The following is an 8,802-nucleotide window of genomic DNA, read 5'->3' as shown; positions in this document are numbered from 1 at the left end:
CCTATGAGGCCCTCTTGACCTCAGCGCCCCATTAGAGGAACCAAAGGGACTGTCACAGTGTCATCACGGGTGCATATCATACACAGGGTGAGGGCAGAAGAAAGCCCTTGGTTACGGGCGGGCCCGGAGAGTGGAGGTCTAGACACGGAGAACTCACCTCCACGTTTCACAGCCGGGGTGTAGACAATAGCCTTTAAAGTACCCCCGAGAACCGGCCAACGCCAATAGAGCAAATCTTTCTGGAACATTTTTCCCTGAGCACGAGGTACTGTTAAAGCTGCTGAAGTGTAGAAGAAATGGTGCAGACCTTAGCACCTCAGTGTTGAGACTCCAGCTTCTGAACCAATGAGCTGTGTGGCTTTGGGCAGGTCCCCAGGCCTCTGTGAGCCTCAGTCTCCCCACGTGGCAAGTAGTGACTTCCTCGTAGGATTGAGTACCTGGCGGGCTGAGCACAGCCCTCCCCTCAGGAGAGCTGCTATTAGCCATGGTTGTTATCACTGGCCAAAACGCACTCTTAGAGGGCAAAACTGCTTCTAAAAATGCATGCCAGTTTGTCAGTACCACCAGGGCATCCATGAAGGTTGTAATTGGATGAGTGACTGGTTGGAAACATTTCATTTCTGACCAATTTGCTTTTGGACCATGCATTTAGAGCTGGAAGCAAAACTGGGAATTGAGAATTCTTCCACAGGAACAGATCTGGCAAAAGTGGCAGAACATAACTGAAAAAAAAAAAAAAAAAGCTGGAACACTGACACATAAATGGTTGGAAACCTGTCTTGGGTGAGAGCATGCCCACCTACTACCTCTATAAAGAAAATGTGTGAGAAAAACGACACCTTCTAAACAAGGTATATTTGTTTCAAGGTACACAATACTCACTAATATATATTTTCCCACCATCTTGGGTTTTTAAAAAGTTAACCTTAAAAATGTATTGCGATATACAGGATTCTAGTTTCATAAAGGTGAAAAACCACTGAAGTGTGTAGAATAAAAAGTGAAGTACCCTTTCACACCTCATTGTCCCCTCTCACCCCAAACACTGAGCGAACCAGCATCCTCCCCAGAGGCAGATACATCAGTTTGGTGTTGGGTTTACATGCATGTGGTTGTAGACACGTTTATAGTTTCTTAAATGTTTTATGTAAATGAGGTCAGTTTCTGTATGTTCTTTATCTTGCTTTTTTTTCACTTGAGTCATGACCATTTGTCCACATCATTCGTTACATGAGGCTTTATGTCCTGTTATTAAACGGTTGCTTTCCCTAGTCCATTAAGTGGACAAATTCCAATCCCACAGACCATCTCGGCTGCATAAGCTGTCTGTCTGTCGATATGTAACAAACCCCATCCCTCAGTGGCTTAAAACAATAAGCGTTTATTGTCCTGCAGTTGCTCTGGGTCAGGAATCCAGGCCCAGCTTAGCTCGTGCCTCTGGCCCAAGGTCTCTCAAGGTTGCCGTCAAGTGGGCTGGGGCTGTGGTCTCATCTGAAGGCTCCACTGGGGGAAGGCCCACTTCCAAGATCACTCACATGCCTGCTGGCCGGATCTGGTTCCTTGCAGGTCCCTGGACACAGAGCCTCAGTTCCTTGCTTGCTCTTGGCTGGAGGTCTCCCTTGGTTTCTCGCCATGTGGGCCTCTTCATAGGGCACCCAAGATGGAACCCACAGTCTTTTTGTAACTCAGTGGTGGAAGTGATGGCCTATCACTTTTGCCGTATTCTGTTCATTACAGCTATCGCTAGGTCCAGCCCACGCTGAGGCTGAGAGGATAATACAAGGATTATAATACCAGGAGGTGGAGGTCATGGGGGCTGTCTTTGGGTAGCTGTGTAGTTTTCCACTATTATCAAAAATGCCACAGAGAATCAGCATATACATACATCTTTAACCCCTCATTTGTGCAGGGATTCCTGAGTGATACAGTCTCAGCTGGAAAATTTCAAAATTGAGGAGTATGCCAGTTCTATTTCTATTTATTTGCCTTTTTAAAGATTGAACTTATTTTTTGCATAAAAAAACTTCTATGGTTCACACTCTTAGAGGCTCCAAAATCAACCCAATGCATGGTCTCTCGCAGCCCCCTCTGGAGACCAGTAACCAATTTCTTGTGTATTCTTTCAGAGATCTGAACGAGCAGGTAGAAGCAAACAGAGAAATATATTCATTTTCTGGCTCTTCTATCCAGTGGCAGCCTGCTTTATATTTTTGTAAGCAGCTTTATTGAGGTATGATTGAGTTTGGATATATGTATACACTCATGAAAGCATCACTACAATTAAGGTAGTAGGCATCCATCACCTCTGAAAGTTTCCTTGTGTCTCTTTGGTTTTGTGTGTGTTTGTGGGGGGTGGGTAGTAAGGACACTTAACAGATGTATCCTCTTAAATTTAAGTGCACAGTAGAGTGTCAGTAATTATGGGCACTTTGTTCTACAGAAGATCTCTAGAACTTAGTCTGCTTTATTCTGTAGATTACTTTTATCATCTGACAGAGTATCTTGCAGGTTATACCAGGGCAAAAAGCCCTCTCTGTCCCTTTTTTTTTTTGCCATGCCCCACGGCATGTGGGATCTTAGTTCCCCGACCAGGGATCGAACCCACGCCCACTGCATTGGAAGTGAGGAGTCAACCACTGGACCGCCAGGGAAGTCCCCCTCTTTTTTTTTTTTTTTTTTTTTTAAAGTAGGCTATTTAATTTTATTTATTTATTTTTGGCTGTGCTGGGTCTTCGGTTCGTGCGAGGGCTTTCTCTAGTTGCGGCAAGTGGGGGCCACTCTTCGTCGCGGTGCGGGGACCGCTCTTCATCGCGGTGCGCGGGCCTCTTACTATCGCGGCCTCTCTTGTTGCGGAGCACAGGCTCCAGACGCTCAGGCTCAGTAGTTGTGGCTCACGGGCCCAGCCGCTCCGTGGCATGTGGGATCTTCCCAGACCAGGGCTCGAACCCGTGTCCCCTGCATTAGCAGGCAGATTCTCAACCACTGCGCCACCAGGGAAGCCCCAAGTCCCCCTCTTTTTATGGCCGCATGGTATTCCCCCATGGAATGCCACAGCTGTCTCAATCAGTCCCCTATTGTTGGCCATGTAGAATGTTTCTGATCTTTTGGGGTACCCATTTTATTTTATTTCTATTTATTTTTTAGTGGGGTGCCCATTTTAAACTGCAACAGAACTGCCAAATTGCTCCCTCCAAAAAATATCTGGCACATCAGTGGTTGTACCAACTCGTATCTTGCCAGTTCACCAGTGTGGATCATACTGTATCGGAAGAGGCTGGGCAGGACACGGCCATCTCAAGGCACCTTGCGTCTGAAGGCGAGGAGAAAGGCCTCTGGGCTTAGAGGTGGGCGAGGTCCGGGTTTTTCCAATCTGGGAGTGTTTGGAACAGTGCACGTTGGGGGGGTAGGTGGTGGCTGAGAGGCAGATGTGAGAGGTGTCGCAGTGACGAGGACGGGAGGGTCGCAGTGACGAGGATGGGAGGGTCCCAGCCCCTAGCTGATGGCCCTGGGTGGACCTTGGGCAGGAGCAACAGAAAGTTGAGGTGGTCACGCCTAATGCCCCTCATTTTTTCCACCAACTAGGGTCCAAGGGCTTCTGCTGAGATTAAGAACGAACCTGGGGGACTTCCCTGGCAGTCCAGTGGTTAAGACTTTGCCTTCCAATGCAGGGAGTGCAGGTTTGATCCCTGGTCGGGGAGCTAAGATCCCACATGCCTCACGGCCAAAGAACCAAAACATAAAACAGAAGCAATATTGTAACAAATTCAATGAAGACTTTTAAAATGGTCCACATCAAAAAAATCTTAAAAAAAAAAAAAAAAAGAACAAACCTGGGCTTGTGATCTCTCTCTGCCTCTCCTCGGCCTGTGACCACAGGCTCCTGCCTCACTGGTCCTTGGTTTCCCTCTCTGTAGAATGGGATAATAAGATTGTCACCCTCATGGCCTGGTGTGTAAGTCTTCGGTGAGCTCAGACATGAAGTGCTTAGCAGTGTCTAAGACATGTTTATTATTATTGCTTTTCCAAGAGTGATATATTTTTATTTATTTATTTGTAATTTTATTTTTTTGGCCGCACTGCGTGGCTTGCAGGATCTTAGTTCCCTGACCAGGGATAGAAGCCGCGCCCCCTGCAGTGGAAGTGCAGAGTCTTAACCACTGGACCGCCAGGGAAGTCCCTCCAAGAATGATATGTTTTTAAGTTAAGTGATACAGGCTGGCACCAGCTCTAGCAACCAGTCTGACCCACCCTGGTGTGTATGGCTGAGGATCAACCAAACTCTAGGAGGTAATCAGGGAACTTTATACGATGCGAAGCGGGAAGCAGGGGCCAGTTGGTATTGGAGGTCGAAAATCTGCAGTTCATTTGTTTGGGAAATATTTATTGGATGCCTGGTAGGGGGTAGGGCTGTGGCAGTGAAAAGGTGTGGTCCCTGCCTTCCTGGAGTTGGCTGGAAGAAATCAGGGAGCTCACCTTGCAGACCCTGTTCTCTCATATCTGTAAGTTGAGGCTCTCATAAGCCAACCTTGAAGGGTCCTTGTGGGAATTAAATGAGAACTCCCAGTTTCATGCTTAATGAAAAGTACATGCTATTGTGGGTCATCCTTTGATAGGTACAACCAAAGGGAAGGGCGCAGTAGGTAGAGGGGACAGTTTAAACGAAGGCCTGGAGGCTACAGACTACAGAGCACATGGGGTGGGTAGACAAATAGGATTAAAGAGCCGTGTGTGTGTGTGTGTGTGTGTGTGTGTGTGTGTGTGGTCAGATCAGACTATGTTATGTTAACAAATCCCTAAATCTCACTGGTTTAACAGAGGGTTTACCTCCCTCCGGCGCTGCCCCACCATGATAGCCTGGGTCAGGCTGTTCCCTCTGGCGGCTCTTCTCCAGCAGTGACTCGGGGGTCCTGCTGCTTCCATCCAATAACCAAACCCTCCTTTAGTCTCCAACACTGGAAAGAGCAATAGAGCGACGGCACGTGGAGCGTACACTGGCTCTTACCAGCCTGGGACCGGAAGTGACGCTCGCTCGTGACGTCATGACGCTCATGCATACGCTTCCACGGGTGAGAACTCAATCTTCCCCTCCTACTGCAGGGAAAGCTGGGACAGGTGGTTTCCTGGTGTGCCCCGGAAGGGGAAACGGAAGAGTGAACACATTACAGAACCTCTCTAGAGGTGTGGAGGGTGTTCTAGGGGGTTGTACACTTAGACCCAGAGAGCTGTGTGCTGGGTTCTTGGGATATAGCTGTGAGTACGCCAGACATGGTCTTTGTCCTTAAGAAGCTCCCAGTCTAATGTGGGAGACACAAAGAATTACAAATCATGATGAGAAAGTTTAAGGAAGAATGTATAGAGCTTGAAGAGTGTGTATTAGGCAGACCCTTTTTTTTTTTAAGAACATTATTTTGTAATTGCAAAAACAAAAGAGAAACTTCAAGGTAGAGATCACCTTACTCCCACTTTGTAGTATAAAGTGTTATTTGTCCATGTTGTCTTCATGTCCTTGTCTATGCCACATACGCATCTATTCGTACTCCCAGCTTGCCCTTTCAGTAAAAACAATCAGATTGGTTAAACAGGATTATTTGAAAAGGACATTTCTATGTCAGGATAGGCTAGGTTACGCTGCAATAACAAACAACCCCCAAACTGCAGCGACTTAAAATAGAAAGGGCGGATATTCTCACTCGCGCTACATGGAGGATCGGCTCGGAGCCTATGCTGAGAGATCGTAAACATCGCCAAGTGGCATGGGAAAGGCGTAGAGTGCTCTGGTGTGGCCCCAGTAATTAAATGCTCCAGACTGAATTCACGTGTGTCATTTTCGCCCATACCTCGTTAGCCAGAATTAATTACATGGCCCCACTCAAATGTAGTGGGGTCAGGAAGTGCAATCCTTTCAATTGCTGGGCCAGTGGGGAGTTAGAAAAATAGGGCAAATAGCATTAATGAACATCTAAACACTTTAAATGTTTTATTTTCATCAAGAACATTTTAGAAAGACATTCGTCTCTTCCCTCTATGTAGAACCAAGACCTTCTTGTTGTTGTTGTTTTTTCGCTGCACTGGATCTTCGTTGCTGTGTGTGGGCTTTCTCTAGTTGCGGCCAGTAGGGGCTACTCTTCGTTGAGGTGTGCGGGCTTCTCATTGCGGTGGCTTCTCGTTGCGGAGCACAGGCTCTAGGCGCGTGGGCTTCAGTAGTTGCAGCACGCAGGCTCAGTAGTTGCAGCACACGGGCCCTAGAGCGCGTGGGCTTTAGTAGTTGTCGCACATGGGCTTAGTTGCTCCGCGGCATGTGGGATCTTCCCGGACCAGGGATCGAACCCGTGTCCCCTGCATTGGCAGGCGGATTCTTAACCACTGTGCCACCAGGGAAGTACCCAAGACCTTTTCTTTAAGTGTAAGTCTCCCAGTTCTCATACAACGTCACATGCTTGTATAAACTGCACCCATAAACCACAAAGTCATTTATCATTTCCAGTTCTTTTTAAAAAGTGACCTGAGAGGGACTTCCCTGGTGGTGCAGTGGTTAAGAATCTGCCTGCCAATGCAGGGGACAAGGGTTCGATCCCTGTTCCGGGAAGAACCTACATGCCGCGGAGCAACTAAGCCCGTGCACCACAGCTACTGAGCCCGCGTGCCTAGAGCCCGAGCTCTGCAACAAGAGAAGCCACCACAATGAGAAGCCTGCGCACTGCAACGAAGAGTAGCCCCCGCTCGCTGCAACTAGAGAAAGCGCATGCACTGCAACGAAGAAAGCCCATGCACTGCAGCCAAAAATAAATAAATTTATTTTTTAAAAAAAGTGACTTGAGAACCTAAAAACACTTATCAAGCAAACTGAAGGCTGGACCTTCCTAGGTTTTTATGAGCTTTTCTGTTTAATCATTTACGGTTGCTTTGCTTGCATCTAATTTGGCAGCATTTTTTTTTTTTTAAGTAGCTCACTTTTATTCTTTCCAATGCAGGCAACCTGCTTTGCATACAAACAACTCTCTTGCATTAATATTTCATTTATCTGATAGGGTTAAGTTATTAACTTAAGCATAGCGGGCATAAACAGGTTTGGTAACAGCTACTCCTCAGGAAGTGTACAGCTTAACAGATGGGAGCAGAATTGCTTTGTCATAATAGTAGCCAGCTAGGCTGGGTAGGTTTTACAGATAAATGAACAGTGGCTTGCAAACTGGCAACTTGGGTAAGCTAGATGGTTTCAGAGAGCTGTACTGTAATATTACTAATGGAATTTCAGCCTATGTTTTCATTTCACATTCTGATGTGTTGCCATTTTGCTCATGCTGGAGTGTATCCTGGCACACCTTTCTCCATGCTTAGACAATCCTAGGAATTCATACCAACACATGTGTCCTGATGGGATCTGAGGGATGGGAAGGCATCAAGTAGGTGGAGAACAGAAAGGGCACAGAAGAGATCAGCCTGGAGAGAGCAGTAGGGGTCCCACCATGCAGGGCCTTAGAGAAAGAGTTTGTATTTAATTCTAAGGGCATTGGGAAGCCATTGGAGTGTTTTGATTCGCGGAATGAGAGTCAAGGTGGCAAGAATTAGGAGGCTGTTATCCAGGCAAGAGATCACAATGGCTTGGACCGCTAAGAATGGTGAGAACTGAGGATTTAGGGAGATTAAGGAAGAGAAGGAGGCTTCTGTCCCTACAATTCTTTCTCCTTCCTGCTGCCAGCGGTGGGGTGTCCTGACATTGTCAGGGCTCTGGAGGTAACTGTTGATATCAAACTTGCAGTCTGGGTCCAGTGAGCACTGGTTCCCTATTTGGCCACAATCCAGGCCAGATTTGGGGCTCAGGCTGGGGCACCATCAGCCCTGGGAAACCCTTGGGCAGGCAGCTTAGTGGGTCAGGCAAGCAAGGATGAGAAATATGACCTTGCCTGGGGCTTCTCAAATTTCACGCGTCTCTCCTCTCATTTGCTGGTTGCCCCTCATAGATCTGACCTCTAAAGGGATGGAGTGTCCAGTCTTTGTCCACACACACCTCCGCGTGATCTCTCATTCATTCTCATCAATTCCAACACTGAAGGCTCCCGAAATTCTATCTCCAGACTCCCCTATCTACATTGTTTAGTCAACATCTTAAATGTACCACATAGAAACAGAAGTGATATTTCCATCTCCCCCCCACTCCCACTGTCTCCTCCCATAGTCATTTCCCTTTCACAAAATGACACTTCTGTACAAGCAAAAACCTTGGCATCTCTTCACCCCTCTCTTTCATTCACTCTCTGCACAAGTCCTTTCGGCTCCAGCTTGAAAATAAGTTGTGAAAGTGACCACTTCCACCGCGGCCACCCTGCCTGCGATCCAGCCCACCTGTGCCTCTCACCTGGATTATTGCCATAGTCTCTTCTCTGCCCTCCTGCTCCACTATCCCATACAATCTTATATTCAGCACAGCCAGAGGGATCCTTAAAGATGTTAATATATCAAAAATTATTTTCCAATAGGCAACATTTGTATATGGTAAGAATTCCAAATAGTCTAAAAGAATAAACTGAGTCTCCTTTCCACTCCTGTGACACCTTCCCCACTCCATCTGCTGCCTTCTCTCCTCAGAGGTGACTCTGGATCCCAGCTTCTTCTGTAGACTTGTAGAGACATTGTGTGCATGACTCTATGCATTCTGTGAATGATTTGTTTAAAATGTAAATGAGACTATGTCCCTTCCTTGGTAAAAACCTTTTGCTGGTTCCCCAGCAAAGTGAGACTAAAATCCAAATTGCATCCCAAGGCTATAGGACCCTGCTTGTGGCACCTGGCCACTCTACACTT

This window comes from Balaenoptera musculus, chromosome 19, assembly GCF_009873245.2.
Source record: "Balaenoptera musculus isolate JJ_BM4_2016_0621 chromosome 19, mBalMus1.pri.v3, whole genome shotgun sequence".
NCBI lineage: Eukaryota > Metazoa > Chordata > Mammalia > Artiodactyla > Balaenopteridae > Balaenoptera > Balaenoptera musculus.
Note: the sequence above shows the minus strand (reverse complement) of the source record.